Source organism: Armigeres subalbatus, chromosome 3 (assembly GCF_024139115.2).
Source record: "Armigeres subalbatus isolate Guangzhou_Male chromosome 3, GZ_Asu_2, whole genome shotgun sequence".
Classification (NCBI taxonomy): Eukaryota; Metazoa; Arthropoda; class Insecta; order Diptera; family Culicidae; genus Armigeres; species Armigeres subalbatus.
In genome coordinates this window covers 328,670,967-328,695,769 of record NC_085141.1, presented here as the reverse complement: position 1 = coordinate 328,695,769, position 24,803 = coordinate 328,670,967, and the positions used below count along the sequence as shown (strand labels likewise).

The 24,803-nt window shown below is 41.2% G+C and overlaps 1 long non-coding RNA gene across 1 annotated transcript; it reads right to left on the bottom strand.

Annotated features, from left to right (window-relative positions):
• Positions 1-397: 397 nt before the first annotated feature.
• On the bottom strand, positions 398-24,718 carry LOC134221182 (uncharacterized). Its single transcript, XR_009982246.1, has 6 exons — positions 24,597-24,718; positions 24,494-24,525; positions 23,879-24,317; positions 3,834-4,805; positions 2,345-3,766; positions 398-605 (listed from the first exon to the last, which is right to left on the bottom strand). It is a non-coding gene; the product is annotated as an uncharacterized LOC134221182 (long non-coding RNA).
• Between the last annotated feature and the right edge of the window lie 85 nt (positions 24,719-24,803).

Here is a 24,803-nt window from a genome sequence, read left to right as displayed (position 1 = left end):
CTTTGGATCACCTAACGCTCGTTAGTAAGAAGGTTCCCGGTTTTGTCCTTACACATAACAGGCTGTGGCACGTGGCTCTTACGTGAACGGTTTAACTTCTCATATCACAGCAAAAAAAGTTGTTGAATATTACATCGAAATCGCTGCAACCCGTTGAATGCATCGGTTGTGGAAAATTACATTCTACGATGTACCCATGAGCTTCCTGTGTAATTCACGATACCGATGTAATAATTTTCGATGTAATAAAATGCAACGTAACAAACGTGATGTATTCGCAGTGATGTAATCAAATTGCGATGTAAAACACCCTTCAATGTTGTTCTTTCAATAACATCGATAACAATAACGATTTAAAAAAAAACATGTTTTTTATTATTCTTTTAATTCTTCCGTAGAATAATGACTCTCACTCAGTGTATTTAAATATATTTCCTTAAGGGGAATATCGATGAACCATCAGTGCGATGCACATTAACCGACACTGTACACCAGCAGATCGAACTCCAGTCAGTGGCATATTGGCAAGTGGCACGGGTGGGTGACAAAGGGTGTCCTGAGCAGCAACTGCTTACAGCCTAGAAATGTTGGCACCGCAATCCTACCTAAAATAATGATTGACTACACTTTTAATCTTGAACTGGATTTTGAAAAGAATGAGGTTAAACATATAAATCCTTCCAAGACTTCGAAGAAAATTCTTCTGGTATTCCAAGCGAAATCCTTCTGGGATACCGAATGAAATCTTTTTGATATTTCTAATAAAATAGGTATTTGGATTCCGAATGGAATCCTTTCGTGATTTAGAAGGTAAATTTTCCGGGATTCTGCAATTTCAGGGAATCTGCAGGGAGCCCTTGCGGTATTCCGAAGGGAATCCTTCCGATATTCCGGAGATTTCTTCTTTCTTTCCACAGGGAATCCTTCTAAAATTCCGCAGGGAATCCTTTCGAGATTCCGAGGAAATCATTCCGGAATTTCTTCAGAAATCTTTCCGAGATTCCTGAGCGAATCCAACCGGGATTCTGAAAGGGTTTCAAAAGGAATTTCGAAATAAATCCTTCGGGAGTCCGAAAGGAAATAATCCTTCTAGGATTCCGAAAAGAATTCTTTCGGGATTCCGAAGAAAATCCATTCGTATTCCCGAGGGAATCCACTGAAAATTCTGAATTCTGAAGGGAATCATTCCGGGATTCCACAGGGGATACCAAAGGGAATTCTTTCGGATCTCCAAAGATAACTCTTCTGGGATTTCGAAGGAGATTTTTCCGGCATTCCGAAAGGAGTCCTTCCGGGATTCCACAGGGAATCCTGTCAAGATATCGGGGGGAATCCTTCAGGGATTCCAAATTGAATCATTTATGGATTTCGCAGAAAATCCTTCCGGAATTTCGAAAGAAACCTTTCTAAGATTCCAGTGGGGATCCTTCCGGGATTCCGAATGAATTCCGATGATAGTTCTTCTAGGATTCTGAAGAGTATTCTACCGAGATTCCGAAAAAATCATTCCCGGATTCAGAAGAAAATCCTTTCGATATTCTGAAGGGAAGGATTTCTTGCAAATTCCAGAAGGGATTCCCTGCAGAATCTCGGTAGGATGCCCTGCAAAACCCCGGAAGAATTTCCTGCAGATTCTAGGAAGGAAGCCCTGCAGAATCCCGGAACAATTTTCTTCAGAATCTAGGAAGGACGCCCTGCAGAATCATGGAAGGATTTCCTGCAGAATCTCGGAAGTATTCCCTGCAGAATCTCGGAAGGATGCCATGTAGAATCCAGGAAGCATTCCCTGCAGAATCTGGAAGAATTCCATGAAGAATCTCGAAATGATTCCCTAAGAATCTCGAAAAAAAAAATCAGAATCCCTGAAGGATTTCCTGCCGAATCCCGAAAGAATTCCCTGGTTCCGAGAATCCCAGAAAAAATCCCTGCGGAGTCTCGGAAGGATTTCCTGCAGAATCCCGAAAGCATACCCTGCAAAATCTTGGAAGCATTTCCTGCGGAATCCCGGAAGGATTCCCTGTGGGATATCGGAAGTACTCCCTGTGGAATCCCAGAATGATTCCTTGCGGAATCTCAGTGAGGTTCTCTGAGTCATCCTAGATGGATTATCTATTGAATCCCAGAAGGATTGCCCGCGGGATCCCTGAAGGATTCCCTGCAGGGATACATGCAAGAATCTCTTAGGGATCCCGAAAAGATTCCTGGCTTAATTTTGGAAGAATTCGCTATAAGGGATCCCTTCGGAATGCTGAATAGAAATTGCAAATTATAAAGAAATAAGTCAGTTCAATTCTATAGAACAATTCAGATAGTTATATATAAATATTTATATGTTCATACATACCTAGTGCACTTTAGCACTACTGATCTGATACACTTCGAACCCATTGATCAATAAAACGATACTTTTGCCAGGATCGTTCGGTTGTCCACCGTGGTTCAGCGTCTCAACCGCCATCGATTCCACCATGTTCGCATTGCTCTTATCGTTGCTTGTGGTGTTGTTAGCGGTGCCATCTTTGGCCTGAAGCTGGATGATTAGATTGCTCTTGGTGGTCTTATTTATGTTCGGCCCAGTGGCACTGATATTAGCGGTTGAACACGTCACCGGTTCCGCGGTCAAACTGGGCGAAGCAGCCACTGGTGAGGCGGCAGCTGCGGCAAATTTTCAACGAAGTGGTGGCAGATTTCCTGCCATTCGGTGCAAACTGCTTCCGTTTATCGTCTTCGGAGTTTCATCGCGTAACCTTGGTGATGCTGGAGGAGGGAGCGGCAGATGTTTTTGATACCAATGCTGAGCTGGGAGTCGATTGCAGACTAAAAATCCATGTTGTATGTAGTTTCGATTATAAGTTTTAGAATAAACTCCCATCCAATGGTATTTTCGGGTCCGTCAAACCTTATTTGACCAATACTTGTTTGTTTACATACCAACACATTTTGTAGGATTTTCATCCTGATACTTTCGGGCATTACTTTCTCCCTCGCCCCTTCACTTAGTCCAGTATGCCAAGAATTCTTTTATTAGCAACTTTCGATTCAGAGCACTTCAGTGAATGAGTGTAATCAGCTCCTTTGCACCTTCGTCGAGCAGTTTGATCTGTTTCAGCTTTCCGCTCGGTTTGTTCCTTTTTTACGGTGATAAACTGTTCGATTCCTGCCCATTTTTATGCACCGTAAACGAAATAGGTTCCTCTGGATCGAACAACATGGCTCGAGCTTTGAGGATCTCCCAAATCATAGCTGAACATTCTGGTTCCTCCCCGGGTCCGTTCTCCCACAAGCAATCGATAAGTCGTGATTTGATTTTTTACGTTTTCATTTTCATTTCGGCAGCAAATTCTTGGCGCATGATTTTCAGCTTGGCCTTCTGGGTTTCCGGACTGCTGTCTGCAATGACGTTAGCCCCTGCTTGCATCTCTTCGTCGCTCAAGTGACCAAGTGACCATGTGGAACGCCGTGTCATGTCGTCACTGTCGTAAAGCGATTCACCCGGTTCCTCCTCTTCACATTTGTCATCCGAGTCGAATTCGTAATCGAAGTATTTTTGGAGAAGTTAAAATTTTTGTTAGCTCCATAACACGAAGCGTGTTACTCACAGTGCCCTGAGCAAAGGGACGTCGTAGCTTGGTCTGCGTGCTTTGCTTCCGCTACGTTCCCCGATACGGCGGTCGGCGGTTTTCTTCAAATAGGAAGTTTTTGGCACGATAGCTGTGAGTTGGGGAAGCTGCCGGGTTCGCTTCGATCTGATGGCACACATTGTCATCTGAAAATAAATTGAAATTTGCTTTTTTTTTCTACAGTTTTAACGGAAACATTAGATTTCAACTCACCTATAATCATTACATCGTCATCGTCTCCTTCGTCATCCGGTGCCGTCCTCGTTCGCTCCCATTTGCCAACCACGTAGTCTTTGTTTTTAACTGCTTCAGGTAAAATCCATCCCGTTCATTCTTTTCTGCATCCGCTTCAACCAACACTTCTTCCAAACGTTTCATGCGTTCCATTCCCAGGAATACTATGCACACTGGAGCCAATCGCATATCGCCCTCCACAGTGTAGGGCATAAATGCCAATCGAGAAACCTCATAGCTACCATCTCCCAGAGATTGACAATCCATCGACTTTTCATCGTTCGATTGTTTTACATCTTTTGGCACTGGTTTCTTCACAAAGAAACTCTAAAAGGCCTGAGCAGCCTTCACCTCTGCTCCAATTTCCTCTTCTTTCTTTGTACGCTCTTCCTCCTTTAGTTCCTCTTTCTTATGCTTCTCTTCAGTTTTCGCTTAAACTTCCGCTAATCTTTTCCGCTCCTTCTCTTCCTTTTCTGTCCCTCCTTCTCTTTTTTTTTATTTGCGTTTCTGCTCTGCTTTTTGTATGCTTCTTTTCTTGTGTTTTCAGAATCTTCACACTTTTGCATTTCAGATTCATTAGTTTTTTGTAGCCCTGTGTGGAAGGATTCGTGACCCGAATGGCAATGTTGTTGAAGTTCAACTGATCCTTGGTCTCGCATCAACTTCAATGATGCCCTGCTCCAATCCAGAGCGGACATTTCCGGCACGAAGATAACTCGGTGTTCATATTATTTTTCCTGCCGCTTGATGGAAAAACTATGCTGACGCAGCTTGGTAAGAAGCGACGAAGCTTGTGGCGATCTTTCGTCAGTCGCTTGTTGTATTTTTCATCCTCATCCATCCTCCAGCCTGCAGATGAGTGAAGTGTGCCAGGAATCATACGACCGGTACCGCCTTTGCGATACTTGTCAAACAAATCGTGCTGGGTTCGCTTACGGTGTCAATTGGTTTCTGGAAAGTAGTTGAGTGTTAAGGGTAATGACGGCTTTGGCAGGTTTTGTTCTATTATTGGCAGGGGGGTTTTTGTTGACCAAATATTATGAAATTTGGCCACAATATTCTTTGAAATGCAAAGAATGTTTAGGCCGAATTTGAGCATAATTGGTTATAGAAAACCCCCCTGCCAATAATAGAACAAAACCTGCCAAAGCCGTCATTTCCCCTACTTAATTTAAATTTGCATTAATTTTTTTGTTCTTACTCTTTTTGTGTAATTTCACACAGCCATATTATAATCATCTTTATCTATGTATTATGTATGTATTCATACACAGACAAAAATGCAATCCAGAAAGTGAATTCATTTGTGCATAATTTGAAGTGCGCTGTGATATTGTGATGAAATGAATGTAAAGATACATCTGAAAACTCCTATCAATTCCTATCACATGAAGTACATGCCAACTACCACCAACGTTTGGGAGAATGTTGTTTTGCCGCAGGAGCAGCTAATGCACGAACACGGATTTCTAAATAAACTAATTGATCAAGGCGACGATGGAACGGGTGATGTGCGAAGTTCGAGTTTCAGGGGCATTCTCGAGTCGCTTTGAAATGTTAGGGAAGCAAACCCAATCACGATGCAGTATGCCATGTTTAATATGTAGTTACTAAATATACTTTCATTGAAACCACCGACTCGACTAGTCACCATTTGTTTTACTCCGAGAGGTTATGGGCTCAGGAGTGGTGCCCTAGTAACGAGTCAACAAAGTTGAAAAAAAAATTCACATCACACGCAAGATGGAGAAGTTAGGAATTCAAAAGCTCAATGGAACAAACTATAATTCCTGGAAGTTCAGCATGGAATTACTTCTCATTCGCGAGGATTTATGGAAGTTTGTTACTGGTACAAGACCTACCGCGGAAGGAGATGTAGCCAGTTGGGACCAAGGCGATCAAAGGGCGCGTGCGACGATCGGGTTGCTGATGGAGAGTACCCAACAAACGACCACGGCCAAAGAAGCCTGGGGGAAGCTGAAAACTCATTTTGAGAAATCTACCTTTACTTCGAAAGTTTCGTACCTTAGAAATCTCATATTGAAACGGTACTCCGAAGGCGACAATATGGAGCGGCATGTCACTGAAATGGAAGAAGCATTTGAACGACTATCTCTAGCTGGACTTGAACTCGACAAGAAATTACAAGTTGCGTTAGTATTAAGCAGTCTTCCGAAGTCATTAAACACATTAACGACAGCTCTCGAAGGACGTGCAGATGAGGAACTTACCTTGGAACTGGTCAAAATGAAACTAATCGATGAAGTCACGAAGCAAGGAAGTTTCAGCGACGAAACTGTTCTCAAGGCAGGCACGAGTAAGAGAAGTTTAATTTGCTATTATTGCCAAAAACCTGGACATAAGCAGCGGGAATGCCGTAAGATGATGAACAGTCGAAATAGATACATCGAAAGATGATCGCAAAGGACGGAAGAATTTTTCAAGAGCAAAAACTGTACGTGAGAACACTGATTTCGCTTTTATGATGTTCGATTCCGGAAAGTCTTCGGGGAAAAGGATTGTTGATTCTGGCGCAACCTCGCATATGTGTGGAGATAGAAGCTACTTCACGGACCTGGTGGAATGTTCTACTGAATACATCACTTTGGCAGATGGTAAGACAACGAAGGCGAAAGGTAGAGGAACCTGTAGCGTTATGTGCTATGACTCTGCAGGTAACAAGAACAACATCACTCTTTCTGAAACACTGTTTGTACCGGATCTGGAAGCAAGCCTTATATCGGTTCGAAAGCTTGTTGCAAAGGGAGCGAATGTCGCCTTCGACGCTAGTGGTTGCAAGATCATGAAGGGAAAACAAGAAGCGGCCTCTGCTATACTAAAACGTGGATTATACGAGTTGAATACGGTAAATGAAGCACTGAAAGTAAATGAAAAGGATCATTGCGCAGACTGTCAACATCAATGGCATCGAAAATTGGGACATCGTAACAACGACGCAGTTCAAAAAATGCTGAAGAATAACTTTGTCACGGGAATGCAGATTACAGATTGCGGGTTGCGTGCTGTATGTGAATGCTGTTTGAAAGCAAAATCAGCCCGTATTCCATTTCCGAAGCAATCAATGACAACGAGCGGACAAACTTTGGATTTATTACACGTGGACGTATGCGGACCTATGAACACAGTTACACCTGGAGGCTGCCGCTATTTTCTTACGGTAATAGATGATTATTCTCGTTATTGCACTGTTTATTTTCTCCGCGAGAAGTCGGAAGCAGAAATACGTTTGAAAGAATTTGTGAGGGAAATGAAAACGACTTTTGGGCGGCCACCAAAGATATTTCGTTCGGATAATGGCGGAGAATTCAAGAATAAGTCATTAGAAGCATTTTTCAAAGCCGAAGGTATTCGTCAACAGTTTACCACACCACATACCCCACAACAGAACGGAGTTGCTGAAAGGAAGAATCGGACGCTGAAGGAAATGGCCAGATGTATGATGCTTGATGCTAAACTACCAATGAAGTTCTGGGCAGAAGCCGTGAGTACTGTCAAATATCTTCAAAATAGGCTTCCATCGATACCAATAGAGCGTACACCATATGAAATGTGGTGGGAAGAGAAGCCAGACCTGAATCATTTACAGATTTTCGGATCCGAAGCGTATGTGTGGATTCCGAAGGCAAATAGATTTACACTGGAATCAACAGCACAGAAACTTTTTTTTTATGGATATTCGACGAACCAGAAAGCCTATAGATTCATCGATTTGAAGACAAACCGTGTTGTGAACAGTAGAGATGCCAAGTTCCTACCAACCAACAGATCTCGTAAAATAGATGGAGACGAAAGTTTCGTAGACTACCCGTTATTTACAATTTCAAAAGCTACTTGCAAGACTAGTGAACCATCAACTGTTGCAGGCGACGTAATAGACGAACATTTACATTCTGAGGAGGAGCCTGAATCTGATTATGAAGATTGCGATGAAGCTAATGAAACTCTTATCGATGACAATGGAAGTGGACCTCTACGTCCTAGCAATACACTGATTGAAGCTACTCACACACCGGTACGGATCTCAAATCGCTCGACGAAAGGAGTTCCTCCATCGCGGTATAAAAAAAAGTGGTCGACTTGTAAATGGAAATTGTCACGAACCCAGAAATTACACCGAGGCTATATCAAGCAATGAAAGAGATGCGTAGAGAAAAGCAATGGATGAAGAATTTATATCGTTACAAGAAAACCGAACATGGAAAATTGTGAAACTACCATCGGATAGAAAACCCATTGACTGCAAATGGATATATAAAAAAAAGATCGATGAAAAAGGAAATGTTTTACGTTGGAAGGCCCGCCTTGTAGCTCAAGGGCTTAGTCAGAAATACGGAGATGACTACGATGCTGTATTTGCCCCAGTTGCCAAGCAGGTTACGTTTCGGGCACTATTGTCGGTAGCTGCTGAACGTAAATTGATAGTTAAACACATCGACATAAAAACTGCCTACCTCTATGGAGAACTGGACAAACCAATATATATGCGACAACCTCCTGGCTATGAAACTGGCAACGCTGAAGATGTATGCTATCTAAAGAGAAGTTTGTATGGCCTAAAGCAATCAGGGAGAATTTGGAATAAGAAAATCACTGATGTCCTGAAGATACTTGGCTACACACCCGCAGAAGCTGATAACTGCCTATTCGTGAAGGAGACCAAAGGAAAGATGACGTTTATTCTGCTCTACGTAGATGACATGTTCATTGTAACTCCAGAAGAAGAAGAATACGAGAATGTGGTAGTCTACTTGAGAAGTAATTTCAAAATAACATGCCTCGGAGATATCAACAACTACCTTGGAATTCAGGTCAATCAAAACGCAAACGGTAAATATATGCTGAACCAGATAAGCTACATTAAGTCACTAGCCATCAAATTTCAATTGGATCAAGCCAAGCCGTCTGCAATACCGATGGATCCTGGATACCTTAACATCAAGCAAAAGGAGGCGATAATGCCCATCAGAGAAAAATTCATAAGCTTTGGGCAGCAGGGACTATGTCCAAGGGCTTGACGATCCCTCCCCAGGCCATCTGCGAATTGTGGCGCCTGCCTAGGATGTGGTGGGGTTTGACAGTGGGCCCTGTTAAACCTCTATAAAAAGCTGCATGAATCCGCAAGTAGGCTCCGCCAAAGCGACCGTGTGCCGCTCAAAGCGCACGAGCCCAAGTCCTGGTGTTAGGTGGGACGCTAAACAGCCCTGACACGACGGCCCTCCGAAAATCAACCATTACGAACGACATAGAAGATAATACGACTCGATACACTGCAAGTCGCTAGGCTTCGCAGGTTGCGACAGGATAATCTACGATGAATTGCATCCCCGCAACTTTGATGTCGTAGCGCTGCAGGAAATCTGCTGGACAGGACAGAAAGTGTGGAAAAGCGGGCATCGGGCGGCTACCTTCTACCAAAGATGTGGCACCACCAACGAGCTGGGAACCGGCTTCATAGTGCTGGAAAAGATGCGCCAACGCGTGTTTGGGTGGCAGCCAATCAACGCAAGGATGTGCAAGCTGAGGATAAAAGGCCGTTTCTTCAACTATAGCATCATCAACGTGCACTGCCCACACGAAGGGAGATCCGACGACGAGAAGCGTTCTATGCGCAGCTGGAGCAGACATACGATGGATGTCCACTACGGGACGTCAAAATCGTCATCGGTGACATGAACGCTCAGGTAGCAAGGGAGGAAATGTATAGACCGGTCATCGGACCGGATAGTCTACATACCGTATCGAACGACAACGGCCAACGATGCACAAACTTTGCAGCCTCCCGCGGAATGGTAGTCCGAAGCACTTTCTTCCCCCGCAAGAATATCCACAAGGCCACATGGAAATCACCTAATCAAGTAACGGAAAATCAAATCGACCACTTTCTAATCGACGGTAAATTCTTCTCCGACATCACGAACGTACGCACTTACCGCAGTGCGAATATTGAATCCGACCACTACCTCGTTGCAGTATGTCTGCGCTCAAAACTCTCGACGGTGATCAACACGCGTCGGAGTCGTCCGTCGCGGCTAAACATTGGGCGGCTACAAGACGGTAGACTAAGGGGCCCTCCTTAGCCGTGCGGTAAGACGCGCGGCTACAAAGCAAGACCATGCTGAGGGTGGCTGGGTTCGATTCCCGGTGCCGGTCTAGGCAATTTTCGGATTGGAAATTGTCTCGACTTCCCTGGGCATAAAGGTATCATCGTGTTAGCCTCATGATATACGAATGCAGAAATGGTAACTTGGCTTAGAAACCTCGCAGTTAATAACTGTGGAAGTGCTTAATGAACACTAAGCTGCGAGGCGGCAATATCCCAGTAGGGGATGTAATGCCAACGAAGAAGAAGAAGAAGAAGACGGTAGACTAGCCCAAGACTACGCGCAGCAGCTGGAAGTGGCACTCCCAACGGAAGAGCAGCTAGGCGCAGCATCTCTTGAAGATGGCTGGAGAGATATTCGATCCGCCATTGGAAGCACCGCAACCGCTGCACTAGGCACGGTAGCTCCGGATCAGAGGAACGACTGGTATGACGGCGAATGTGAGCAGTTAGTTGAGGAGAAGAATGCAGCATGGGCGAGGTTGCTGCAACACCGCACGAGGGCGAACGAGGCACGATACAAACGGGCGCGGAACAGACAAAACTCGATTTTCCGGAGGAAAAAGCGCCAGCAGGAAGATCGAGACCGTGAAGAGACGGACCAATTGTACCGCGCTAATAACGCACGAAAGTTCTATGAGAAGTTGAACCGTTCACGTAAGGGCCACGTGCCACAGCCCGATATGTGTGGCGGTATGGTAATGAACCCAGGAGCACGCGCGCAGGACATGCGACTTCCGGCTCCGAATCTCCAGGAAATCCAGGAGGAGATCGGCCGGCTGAAGAACAACAAAGCCCCTGGAGTTGACCAACTACCGGGAGAGCTGTTTAAACACGGTGGTGAGGCACTGGCTAGAGCGCTGTACTGGGTCATTACCAAGGTTTGGGAGAATGAGGTTCTGCCGCAGGAGTGGATGGAACAACTACCGCGCAATCACATTGCTGAACGCCGCCTACAAGGTACTATCCCAAATTTTATGCCGCCGACTAACACCAATTGCAAAAGAGTTCGTGGGGCAGTACCAGGCAGGGTTTATGGGTGAACGCTCTACCACATACCAGGTGTTCGCCGTACGTCAGGTATTGCAGAAATGCTGCCAATACAACGTGCCCACACATCATCTATTTATCGACTTCAAAGCCGCATATGATACAATCGATCGGGACTAGCTATGGCAGCTAATGCACGAAAACGGATTTCCGGATAAACTGATACGGTTGATCAAGGCGACGATGGATCGGGTGATGTGCGTAGTTCGAGTTTCAGGGGCATTCTCGAGTCCCTTCGAAACGCGTAGAGGGTTACGGCAAGGTGATGGTCTTTCGTGTCTGCTATTCAACATCGCTTTGGAGGGAGTAATACGAAGGGCAGGGATTGACACGAGTGGTACGATTTTCACGAAGTCCGTCCAGTTATTTGGTTTCGCCGACGACATTGATATCATGGCACGTAACTTTGAGAGGATGGAGGAAGCCTACATCAGACTGAAAAGCGAAGCTAAACGGATTGGACTAGTCATCAACACGTCGAAGACGAAGTACATGATAGAAAGAGGCTCAAGAGAGGTCAATGTAAGCCACCCACCACGAGTTTCTATCGGTGGTGACGAAATCGAGGTGGTTGAAGAATTCGTGTACTTGGGCTCACTGGTGACCGCCGATAACGATACCAGCAGAGAAATTCGGAGGCGCATAGTGGCTGGAAATCGTACGTACTTTGGACTCCGTAAGACGCTCCGATCGAATAGAGTTCGCCGCCGTACCAAACTGACTATCTACAAAACGCTTATAAGACCGGTAGTTCTCTACGGACACGAGACCTGGACGTTAAACCCTGACTACCCCACATTATACTGGCCCTTTTGGAGTCATCCAGTGGCACTTGGTCTTAGCATTCGTTTTCTTTTTAAATTCTATAACAATTGACCACGCTTACCCCCACATTAGTAATATGTAGAACGAATAATGCTTGACTATTACTATACTAAGTATAGTAAAAGACCGGAAGTAATAATTGGGCCAGCCACCACCACCAACGCGCACTGGGAGTTTTTGAAAGGAAAGTGTTGCGTACCGTCTATGGTGGGGTGCAGATGGCGGACGGTACGTGGAGGAGGCGAATGAACCACCATCCATCGTTCACACCGCGAAAATCGGAAGACTGCGGTGGGCCGGGCACGTAGCCAGAATATCGGACAGTAATCCGGTGAAAATGGTTCTCGACAACGACCCGGCGGGAACAAAAAGGCGAGGTGCACAGCGGGCAAGGTGGATCGATCAGGTGGAGGACGATTTGCGGACCCTCCGCAGACTGCGTGGTTGGCGAAGTGCAGCCATGGACCGAGCTGAATGGAGAAGGCTTTTATGTGCAGCACAGGCCACTCCGGCCTTAGTCTGATAATAAATAAATAAATAAATAAGGAGCTTTGCTATATTTGGCGGTAAGTACCAGACCTGACATCGCTATTAGTGCTTCAATATTAGGACGTAAGGTTAGCAAGCCAACCGAAGCTGACTGGACAGAAGCTAAGCGAGTCTTACGTTATCTACATTCCACCGTTGACTTGAAACTTCTTCTTAACGGATCTGGAGAACTAATTGGATATGCTGATGCAGATTGGGCCGGAGATAAGTCTGATCGTAAGTCAAATACCGGTTTCGTTTTTCTACTCGGTGGAGGACCTATTTCATGGACAGCAAGAAAGCAAGCATGCGTAACACTATCTTCAACAGAATTCAGCTTCTGTTGAAGATAGTGTTACGCATTCTTGCCTTCTTGCAATTTCTGAAGCAAGCAAGGAACTGCTATGGTTATTAAAATTTATGTCGGATCTGGGAGTGAAGCTTCAAAAACCAATTATATTACAAGAAGACAACCAGAGTTGCATTAATCTGTTATGGACTGAAGGAGGAAGTCAACGTACAAAACACATAGATACAAAATTCAATTTCATCCGTGACTTGCAAAATACTGGAATTCTTGAAGTTCAATACTGTTCAACCGAATTTATGCTTGCTGATATACTGACAAAACCATTATCACGCATCAAACATGGAAAGCTGAGAGAATCCTTCGGCCTACAGTTTATCGCGCTTGAGGAGGAGTGTTAGGGAAGCAAACCCAATCACGATGCAGTATGCCATGTTTAATATGTAGTTACTAAATATACTTTCATTGAAACCACCGACTCGACTAGTCACCATTTGTTTTACTCCGAGATGAAACGCGTAGAGGGTTTCTTGCCTGCTATTCAACATCGCTTTGGAGGGAGTAATACGAAGGTAAGGGATTGACACTAGTGGTACGATTTTTACCAAGTCCGTCTAGTTATTTAGTTTCGCCGACTACATCGAAATTATGGCACGTATCGATTCGATTCGTATTTGAGAAGATATGGAGGAAGCCTACATCAAACTGAAGAGCGAAGCTAACCGGTTTGGTCATTAACAAGTCGAAGACGAACATGATAGGACGAAGGTACAAGAGAATACAGCGTGAATGAACCACCCACCACGAGTTTGTATCGGTTGTGACGAAATCGAGAAATTCGGAAACACATCGTGGCAGAAAATCGCACATACTTTGAATTACGCAAGACGCTCCGATTGAATAGAGTTCGCCGGCGTACCAAACTGACTATCCACAAAACGTTCATTAGACCGCTACGGACACAAGACCGGGACGATGCTCGTGGAGGACTAACGCGCACTTTGAGTTTGTTTTCAAAAGGAAAGTGCTCTGTTCCATCTTCCATCTATGGTGGTGTGCAGATGGCGGACGGCACGTATAGGAGGTGTATGAACCACGAAATGCTTCAGTTGTTGGGAGAACCATCACACCATAAAAATCAAATGACTACGGTGGGCTGGGCACGTAGCCAGAATGTCGGATAGTTATCCGGTGAAAATGGTTCTCGACAACTATCCGACGGGCACAAGAATACGAGGTGCGCAGCGAGCAAGGTGGAGGACGGATCAAGGCGGACCCTCCGTATACAGCGTGGTTGGCGGCGTGTAGCCATGGACTGAGCTGAATGGAGAAGACTTTTATATACTGCACAGGCCAATCCGGCCTTAATCTGTGAAAATAAATAATAATTATGTTCAAATGAGAGACTCATTTTTCATTACTGTCGAAATCATCAAAGGATTCCCATCGAGATCTTCAAAGGCTTCTCGTCGGAATCATCAAAGAATACGTGTCGGAATTCCCGTCAGAATCGTCAAAGTATTTCCGATCTTCAAAGAATCTTTAAAGGATCCGAAGAGTCAGTGTCCCCAAAAAATTCATGTTGAAGTATCCAAAAGAATTCCAGTCTGAATTTCTCAAAGATTTCAACGTAATCATCGAAAGATTACCGTCGGTGTATCTAAAGATTCCCATCGGTATTACCGTGTGAATCTCATAATTATACTTGTTGGAAACCCCAAAGGATTCCCGTCGGAATCCTCAAAGGATTTGTGTTGTAATCCCCAAAATATTCCGGTTGTAATTCCCGAAGGTTTTCTATCGGAATTCTCGAAGCTATCTTATCACAATCTACAAAGGATTCTTGTCGGAATCCCACAATAGTTTCTGCAGAAATCCTTTTAGGAATCCTGCCTGAGTCCCCATAATATTCCTGTTGGATTCCCCAACGAATACACATCGGAATTGCCAACGAATTCCACTTATCATAAGACGAGTTTGTACAATCCCATTGAATTCCACCACTTAATTGTATCTTGACAGATACGTATTTCGACCTCAACAGTAAGGCCGTCTTCAGTGTCTCGTACTTGACTCGACTGTAAGAGACACTGAAGACGGCCTTACTGTTGAGGTCGAAATACGTATCTGTCAAGATACAATTAAGTGGTGGAATTCAATGGGATTGTACAAACTCGTCTTATGACAAGTGAAGACATTCCACTAAAAAGCTTAAAATAATTAATTAGCTCAAAATCTTAACGAATTCCAGTCAGATGCCCAGCAGAGTCCCATTAGAATCCATCCCTGACGCATTACTACGAACTGCGAAAATGTTTTTCGTCGGAATACGAATACGATTCTTGTGATAGTCCGAAAACGATTCTCGTCGGAATCCTAAGAGGGTTCCCGCACAAAACAGATAGGCATGATAGAACAAACTGCAATTTTCAAAGTAGGCTCTTTGCGTAACAACAATCGACGAACGGTACTCCCGTATATCCAAGGTGAAAGAAAGAGACATCGAAGCATGTGATGCTGCTCTGTCTTATGCACGTTGTTCAGTAAAGTTTGACTTCCACCGCTAGGTTCGCTAGCGTTTCAAAATCATGGAAGGACCACATTCCATGGCGAAGATGCCTATATGTTATGTGGTTCCCGTCTATCTCAAAATGATTTCCATTCGAATCACAATCGGAATCTCAAAATGAATCGTTTTTTGAAACCCAAAAAAATACCCGTCAAAATTCCAAAAGCATTTTTGTCGGCATTTCAAAAGAATTCCCGTCAGAGTCCTAAAACGAATTCTGTTGGGATGCGAAAAGGTCTCTTGTCGAAATCGAAAAAGATTTCTCGTCGGAATCCTAAACGTATTCCAGTCGTAATCCCAAAATAGGTTCCAGTCTTTATCCCAATAGATTCGCATTCGAATCCCAGTAGAATTGCCGTCGTAACAGAAACCCAAAAGAATTCCTTAAACGAATCTCGTCAAAACGCGGAAAGTTTTTAAGTCGGAATTAGAAAAGGTTTCTCTTCGAAATTCGAAAAAAAAAGATTTGCTTAGTAATATGAAAAAGATTTTTCTCGGAATTTTAATTGGATTGCCTTTGCAACCCCAAAAGGAATATCAAAACGATTTTCTTCGGAATCTCAAAGGGTTGTTCAGAACTCCAAAAGGATTCCGTTCGGAATCGCATGATTCTCTATGGTTTGGTTTTTAGTACGGATTTTGATAAGGTTTTCAAATAGGGATTGTGAGGAAAATCCCACTATACCAGTGGCGTAGCCACGGGGGTGGTTTTGGACGTAAACCCCCCCCCCCCCCCCAGAGACAAAATTTTTAAAAGAAATTTTTTTTCTCGAAGAACAAAATGTTCGGAAACCACCACTACCAGGGTTGTTACGACTACGCGGATTTCGCGATTTTCGCGAATTTCGCGGTTTTCGCGGATTTGGCGCGGATTTACATAACGATTTGAAGACTTCGCGCGGATTTGGCGCGGATTTAGTTTTAGGTGCTAATTAACTAAAAAAAATCTGGATGTAATGCATGGAGCTTCCTTTCTATAGTAAAATAATGTTGAGAATAAACTTTACGTTTGAAGTCCATACTTCCACAACTTTTCGGACATTTCCAAGTCCTTATTGAATGTTATGCATTACACTTTTGTTCAATCGTTCAACAAATATTATAAGAGGATGCCCGTCACTTTTGGTCATTAATTATTGATTCCTAAAATCCATTTTTTTTTTAAATCTCGTCAAATCTTCCCGTCGGGATTTAGTTTCTTATCTTATAGTATTGAAGGTTTTATATTGCTTTCATAGCATTTCTCTAGAATGAATCAGAGAATATACAACAAGCGCAAACGTAAACATTGACTTTTTCCGTTGATTCCACGAAGATTAGAGTCTGCTCACGGTATTTTCCACTTCCATTTCCTAATGATAGTTAGCAGAGAGCGATCCTAATTAATGAGAAATTTGCGAGAAAAGTCAAAGTTTACGTTTGCGACTTTCGCCCTTATGAAACAACCATGTCGAAATGTTCTTTGATTTGATGCATATGTCTCATTATAATTTTTCGCAGTGATTGAAGAGGAATTTTGTTCAGCAATTGAAAGGTTAATTTTTACAGATATTTTCGGAATAAAATCCACAGGACTCGTTCAGAGATTTTTGCGTTATTTTCGGATAACTATTATATAAGTTTTCCTTAGAAATTCCAGCCGAAAAATTACGAACGAATTTCCTCAAGGATTCTATGAGAAATTTAATAAATAAACTTCCACAGCTTGGAGAGGATTTCTGCAGAATTTTGTTATGAGATTTAAAGAGGAATTTTCACGGTAATTCCTGCAGCGATAACAACAGACAAAATTTAAAAATTCCACCTTGAATTAGGAAAAGAATTGATTTTTAGTAGGAATTGATCAAAAAATGTCTTCAGGAATTCCCAAAGCGATTTATTAAGAAATTTCCACATGCATTTTCAAAGAAATTTGTGCAGGAACTACTGGAGCAGTTTTCTCATGAATTCACGTGGCAATTTCCTCGGAAATTCCTGAAGCTATGACAGCAGGAATGCCTGTAAAAAATCCGCTTTGAATTTATGAGAGATTTCTCGGAAGTGTTTTTACCAACGTATTTATGTAAACAAATCCAAAGCAATTTCAGCAGGAATTCATAGATGGATTCTCGCATGTATTGTCGTAAAAAGTCCTGCGGATTATTCTAGATAAATTCCTCTTCCTCCAGATTAAATTTATGAAAAAGTATTCGAATGAATTTTTGCATAAATTCTCGGAGGATCTACCGCAGCATTTTCCAAACAATCTTCGACAGGAATCCCTAAGAAAATTTGTGCAGATACCTTTGGAGATTTCCAATGAAATTCAAGAAATACTGACACAGGAGTTCCTGCCACATTTTTCTTCTTCTTCTTCTTCTTCTTCTCTGTTTGAGCTGCCTCCTGACAGCTCGGGGAAAGGGCAAAGTGACGGTGACTATAAAGCCCTGTGGTTCTCTTGGTGGTGCGTTAGTTGATTGTCCAGATACTAGGTGACTCTGATGCTGGGGTTCCCCAATTAATCCCAAACCATCAAGCATCCACCCACTGGGATTCACTTACTCAATTCAAGATCGAATCAAAGCATAATTTTACTGAGTGTATATTTTTGTTAAAAAGTAAACATTTTTTTTTATGTTTAGATGTCCATTTCAATTTCTGCTAAAAAGTCGCAAATTTCCGTGAAATAATTCAAATCTCTAGTATTAAACAATTCTATTAATGTGCGGAATTTACAGTCGAAGGAATATTTTGCTCGCGTTCGTCCAAATCTATTACAGTGCAACACAATGTGGCAACCGTTTTCGGGTTCGTCGCAAATTTCGCAATTTTCGTCGTCAACTATTTTCATTTTGGCCTTCCAGTATTTTGACCAATCGTGACCGGATAGCAATCTATTCAACAGCCTTGTTTGGTGGTTAGTTAGATTCTTATTGTAAAACCATGATTCATTTTCAATTGTTTGTTGAAAGTTAAAGAAGGTTTTTCCTTTATTTTCTGAATATTCCCGATACCACAGATTAGTTTTAGTGTATAATTTATGTTGAAAAATACCAAATGCATCTTTCAGTAAAATACTATTGGATATGGTACTTGTTGCGGTTAATCCCTGCTTTGCTAGTTCATCAGCTATTTCATTACCTAAAATATTAACGTGACTGGGAATCCACTGAATAAGGGTTTGCCATTTGTTTGCTTTAATGATTATTTGATATAGTAAGTTTGGGATTCTATTGCTATGTAGTCCTGCTTCTATCATTTGACAAGCTGATTTGGAGTCTGTGTATATAACTGCTGACAAAATTTGGTTTTTATCTATGAAAGTAAGAGCTGTTTCTAGTGCGATTAATTCTGCGGTGGTTATGCATGTTTCGTTATCTAGTTTGTAAGAGTACCTATGTTTGCTATGTGTAATGTAAATTCCTATGCCACAAGAAGTTTTACTTTTTGAAGCATCTGTAAATATTGAAGGTCTATCTTTGTATTTTCCGTAAATCACACCTAAAGCTGTCTGTTTCAGTTTGATTGGGTTTGTTGAAATTTTGAAGTTGTTATGTCTGGTAGTTCTGGTTCTATTGTTATTTGATAATTGTTTTTGTTGATGTCTTTCATGGGTGAGATTTTATTAAATATGTCCTTTTCTTCTAGGTAAACTGTTTCTAAGTAAGTTAATATATTTGAATCATTATCATTAACAAGAGTTAATTGTTTTGCAATTGAATTTTCATTAGCAATACATCTAGCTATTTCCTTACAAGCAACAAAATGATGTCTCAACTCTAGCGGTTGAGTTGCAGCTATTGCCATTAATGAATTCAAAGGGGTAGTCTTAGTACATCCAGTAATTTTACGTAAGCATTGGTTATTTATTGTATTTAGTATTTGTTTATTTGTTTTTCTAGCATTATTGTAAATAGTTGATCCATATTCTATTATGCTTCTAAATATTGCTTTGTATATGGTTATCATGGTTTCTGGGTGTGCTCCGTGTTTTATACTGCTAATTACTTTAATCATATTCAGTCTATCTACTATTTTTGTTTTGTGTTTTTATATGAATTCGAAACTTAAATACCTGTCTATTGTTATTCCTAAGTATGGATGTGATTTAACTGTTTCTATATCTATACCGTCAATTTTGATTGTTAGGCTATTGTTACTATTTTGGAATAAAATTATTTTAGTTTTTGAAGGGTTTATAGTGAAGTTAAGATCTTTTAGTTTTGAATTTAGTATGTCGACCTGTTCCTGAACTTTGATATTTAACTCATGAAGATTTTTGGCTCTGACTATCAAACCAAAGTCATCTGCATATTGTACCAGAATGGCGTCTGGGTTCTCTGTATTGTGTAATGCTGCTGTATAAATATTAAATAAAGTTGGTGATAAAACATCTCCCTGTGGCAAACCGTTGGATACGAATCGTGTCAAAGTGTGATCTCGAGTTTCAAATAAAATTTTTCTATTTCTAAGGAATTGAAGAATCCATGATGAAATTTCTATTGGGATGTTAAAATTGTATAAAATTTGTTCTAAAATGTCAGTCTTAACGGCGTTAAAAGCATTTGTCAGATCCATGAAAACTATTGCAGTTAGTGTTTTGTTTCTTTTGTTACTTTGTACTGAATTAATTACATAGTTAAGACAAGTTATTGTGGAGGTATGTTTACGAAACCCAAAAGAGGTTTCCGGAATTAAACTGTTTTCATTTAAATATTGAACTAGTTTTTCTAAAACGGCTGCATTTGTTAATTTAGTTAGGGTTGGGACTAGGGATATTGGTCTCTTACCTTCAACTGTCGCTTGGTCCCTACCGGGTTTAGGAACTGCAACTATTTTTATAGTTTTTAAGCTCATGGGAAGATAACAGTCTTTCCATATCGAGTTCAGTTGTTTAATTAGACCTATTTTAATTTCAGGTTTAAGTTCTCTAAGCATGGAATATGAAATAAGATCTTCTCCAGGAGCACTGTGTTTCTTTTTTCTTAGTAAGATGTTGTTAAACCTGTTAAAATCAAACAGATTATAATCTATTTTAAAAGTTGAATCTACATTAAAATATGGATCATTCGCACCAAAGTGTTTGTCGAGAAAACTGTCAGCTAGAATATTATCCTCGTACAGAATGTTGTTAGTTTGATTTTTCTTTCTTTTACCAGTTAGTCTACCTATTTTTAACCAAAGATCACTAGAACTCATAGTAGGATTCAGTTCTTCAACGAAACCTTTGAAATTCTTTTCTTTTCTTCTTTTTTAATCTATTGAAAACTGCTTGTGCTTTTTTAAGGTCAAAAGATTTTCCAAAGTAGATATTTTATTAAAAGAACTTCTAGCGACTTTTTTATCTTCCCATGCCTTGCTAAGTTCGTCTGACCACCAATGTTTTGGTGTATATTTGTTTCTTATTCTATTTCTCTTATGAATATCGAAAACTTTGGTCTGGAAGCTTTCTATGTCTGGGCAGTTGTTTATATTTATTAGATTGACTTCCTGTCTAATTTTTTTTTGTAGTTGTAGCAATACTTAGGTTTTCTGGTAATCTTGTTTGGACTTCTATTTCGATTAATAAATGGTGACTTCCTATACTAGAATCGAGGGTTTTCCATGTACTATCTGTGACTAGATTTGGAGTGCAAATGGTTAAATCTATGGATGACGGTTTCTTGTTTATTTGAATGGGTACAAAAGTTTTTGAACCGTCGTTGAGTAATATGACATTGTGATCATTTACTAAATTCATTATGGTTACTCCTTTCAAGTCATTGTTATCATTACCCCATGTTACGTGATGGGCATTGAAATCGCCTGCTATGATAACTTTGTTAAACTGCCTTAAACATTGGAATAAATTTTCTAAATCTATTTCTATCTCTGTTTTGGTTGCCGATGGTGATATGTAAACCGCTACCAGTACCAAATTCAATGTATAAACTTTTACTGCTACTGTTTGAATTGAGTCGTTGGTTGGAGGTAAAGTTATAATGGTATATCCAAGATTTTCTTTTAGAAAAATGGCACATCCGCCATAATTATCTGCTCTAGATTTTAGAAATCTGTGGTATTGGGAAATATTGTACTTACTAGTTTCTTCTAGATCTAAATGAGTCCATGTTTCTGAGATGAAAGCTGCTGAATAGTTGCCGTCTTTCAAAACGCGTTCTAATTCTTCCTTGTTTTTTGCCAAACTTTGAATGTTGCACTGTAAACACTTGAACTGAGCCATTTCTGAAAAGGAAAAGACAGATAAGTTGATATGACATCTAAACATCAATGTATGATCTGGTCTAAAGGTAAATATTTTTTGGAACAATCTTTGATTCTCTCTTTCATTTCTTCAGTGACCTCGGGGATTTGGAGGAGAGCCGAGTAGAAGCTCATTATATTCTCTTGGGCACTTCTTCCCGCTATTGTACGGGCTTCCTCCTGTGCTTTTTTGAGCATTTCTTGCATTCTCTCTGCTTGTGTGGTAGCGTGTGGGTTGTTCAATCCGGTACCTCGAATTGATTCGGATTTGCTTTTAGCTTGGTTTGATGGGCTGGGCTGTGTACTTGTTTCCAAATTGTAGCTGATGTTTGGTACTGCTTCGTTGTCGGTTTTCTTTCTTTTCCACGTATTTTGACTGTGGGCTTGATTCTCCTGGTTTTGAGTTACATTCCTTGCTGTTCGATTCCTACTGGCGCTCTGTTTTTGCACGTAGTTTCCAGCTGTCATTTTTGCAAAACTTTCCGGAATGGTCGGGAAATCTTCGGTAGTTGCTAGAAGTTCGTACTTGTTGCTGGATAGTACCGTCGGTACCAATTCCCTTGCTTCAACATACGTCAGGTTTTGTTTGGCCATCATTCTCTTTATTCCTGCTTCTCGTTCTCGTGCCGGGCATCCGGGATCAGTGGTGCGGTGATTAGAGCTGCGACAATGCAAACATTTTACGTTGTTACTGCATTGCGTCGCACTTTCGTCGTGTATCTGTGAGCACTTCTCACACCTGCTCTTCGACTTGCAGTTTTCCATTTTGTGACCGTAGCGATGACAGTTTTGCACATTTCCGCTCGTCGTACAAACGGTAGCACTTTTGCTGTTATTCCGAAAATCCTAATCTTCTCCGGCAGGTTTTTCGCTCTGAACGTAACGCTCACACGATTTGATGGTTCTTTTCTTTGCTTCTCGTGCACCCAGCGGTTCATCCTGTAGACGTCAACCACTGGTGTGTTGCTTTCAATTTCCTGTTTTATGTCCTCGATGTCTATGTCCGAATCTACTCCACTCACTACTCCTGTTATGCAAACCAGATGACGTGGTACGTACGCGTTGTATCCTTGTTCGTTCAAGATTCTTTCTCCCACCAGTAAATTTGCTTGAACCCATGAGCTGATAAAGATAATGATTTTCTTCCGTCCCAGGTACTTCATGTCTTCGATGTAGTTTCGATAACGTGGCAGCTTTCTCAACATTTGTCCGACTGAGAATTTGTTGATCGATTTGGTTCGGTCCATGATTTCGATGAAGATTCTGTATGGTCCTTCGTCATTTGCCGTGTACAGGTACGACTCGCGTTGGTCGTCCATTTTGTTGTCGCCATTTTCTTTTCGAGCCGTTCTATCCGGGGGCTCGTGGCCCCCGCCTCCTGTCGCCATTTTGTTTCACTCTATCACGCTTTTTTGTTAGATACTTCTTATTGAATTGTCCAACACGCGATTCACTTTATTAATTTGCACGAAATAAAAGCTTTTCTTCGACGATGCGCCTCAGAAGCACTAGCGTTTGCAAATCTAGATTTTTCGAAAAACAAAAAACACTCCGTAAGCACTCGACACAACCTTACGCGATGGCGTTCACTTTTCGAATGTGCCACATTTTTCAGTAGAATTTCTGTAAATAACCCTTAGAGAAATTTCTGCAAAAAATCTTGTTGGACTTTCCGCATGACAACTTTCTTCAGGAGAGCTTTATATTTTAGAAAATTTAACATTCAACGAAACCTAGGCAAGTATGTTAGATTTTAAATTATTTCTATTTGGATATGAATTCAAATAATTTTTACTCGGAAGTTTTGTTCAAAAACGAATTTACATGATCTTTTTACCTAATCTCTACGCAAGTTTGTGTTATGAACAAAAATTACAACAAAATTGCAACCATCCTGCTTCTATAAAACGGTGAATATAGAAATTGTTTAACTGCTTAATTTTGGTTTACTTAGCCTTGCTACTTCTATTGGTGAATAAGACCATCTAGAAGGGTTGTAATACAAACTGCGATATTATTTTTTTCAATTTGATACAAACATGTATGAAGTAGCTCATATTAAAAAAATGAATAATATTGTATAATACGTACATCAAAAGAAAACGTTCAAAAAATTGTGATAATTGTGATACATTATAAAAAATGATATTTCGCGCGTATTGGGCCAGAATTTAGCTTTGAGTCGCGCGGATTTAGCGCGGATTGAATTTCATGCCGCGCGGAAATGGCGCGGATTTGATTTTGGTCGGCGCGGATTTGACGCGGAAAATATTTCAGGATCTCCGGAACAACCCTGCACTACGAAACAGAAATGCAAGCATCGTCCAAGAGTCAGGAGTATAAGGATATAAAACTAAAATTTATACATTCAACTAAGTTCTTAATATTTTGTTCAAACTCACCTGTAGATGGAGAAGTACTAACTCGTCTCATGGCAGCAATTCTGCGAAAAATGATGAAGCTTTACGAAGGGCCAGGTTCTATAGTTGATCCATACAAATACATCTATGTCTGGCTATGTCCTACTCAATGTCCATGATCACGTTCAGCAAGTGCTGCTCCATAGTGAATTCCCTCAGAGGACCCGTTTACGTTGCATTTGACTTCCTATGCCAATAAATCCTTGCATTCGTTTTGAACTGCAATATTATGTACTTTTCCGGATAGGCGAAATTGGTTGGTACATCGGGAATGCTTTCTCCATCCTCCACTTTGCCGAATAACAAACTCTGGGTGGCATGTTATAAAAGAGCACAGGATTGCTTCACGGAAGTAGACTGATGCTGTTTTTTTTATCGTTTGCTTCCTCCGAAGTTAAATGTCGATTAGTTCGACACAAACCTGAAAAGAATTATTTTGCTAAATATATTTGAATTTTATTATATTACGGGAAACAATAACGGACCAACATAAAATAATCGAAGGTTTTTGGAAATAACATTTTCTACAAAATTTCCCATACGAAAACAAAGAAAAATATCTCGATCTTTCTAGACAAAAAAGTGCATTAAACTCACCTTTATCGAAACAGTTTGGGGCCATTAATATGCTGCAAGAAAAATTTATATTTATGGCATGTTAGAATTATTTTTTAATTTCAAATATTATTACAAAACTTACCTGAAAAAGTCAAACAATTCCCGAGACAATTATCTCCCATTCTCACTACTTGAAATATGGCGGCGTCACGATCGGCAGTCGACCGACAACGTCAACATCTGAGCAGTGTTGCGAAATTTAAAAGTACATTATTAACGAATATAATAAAGCATAGAATGTGTGTAATTTTACACAAATAAATTAGAACCATTTGGTTGCATTTGATTG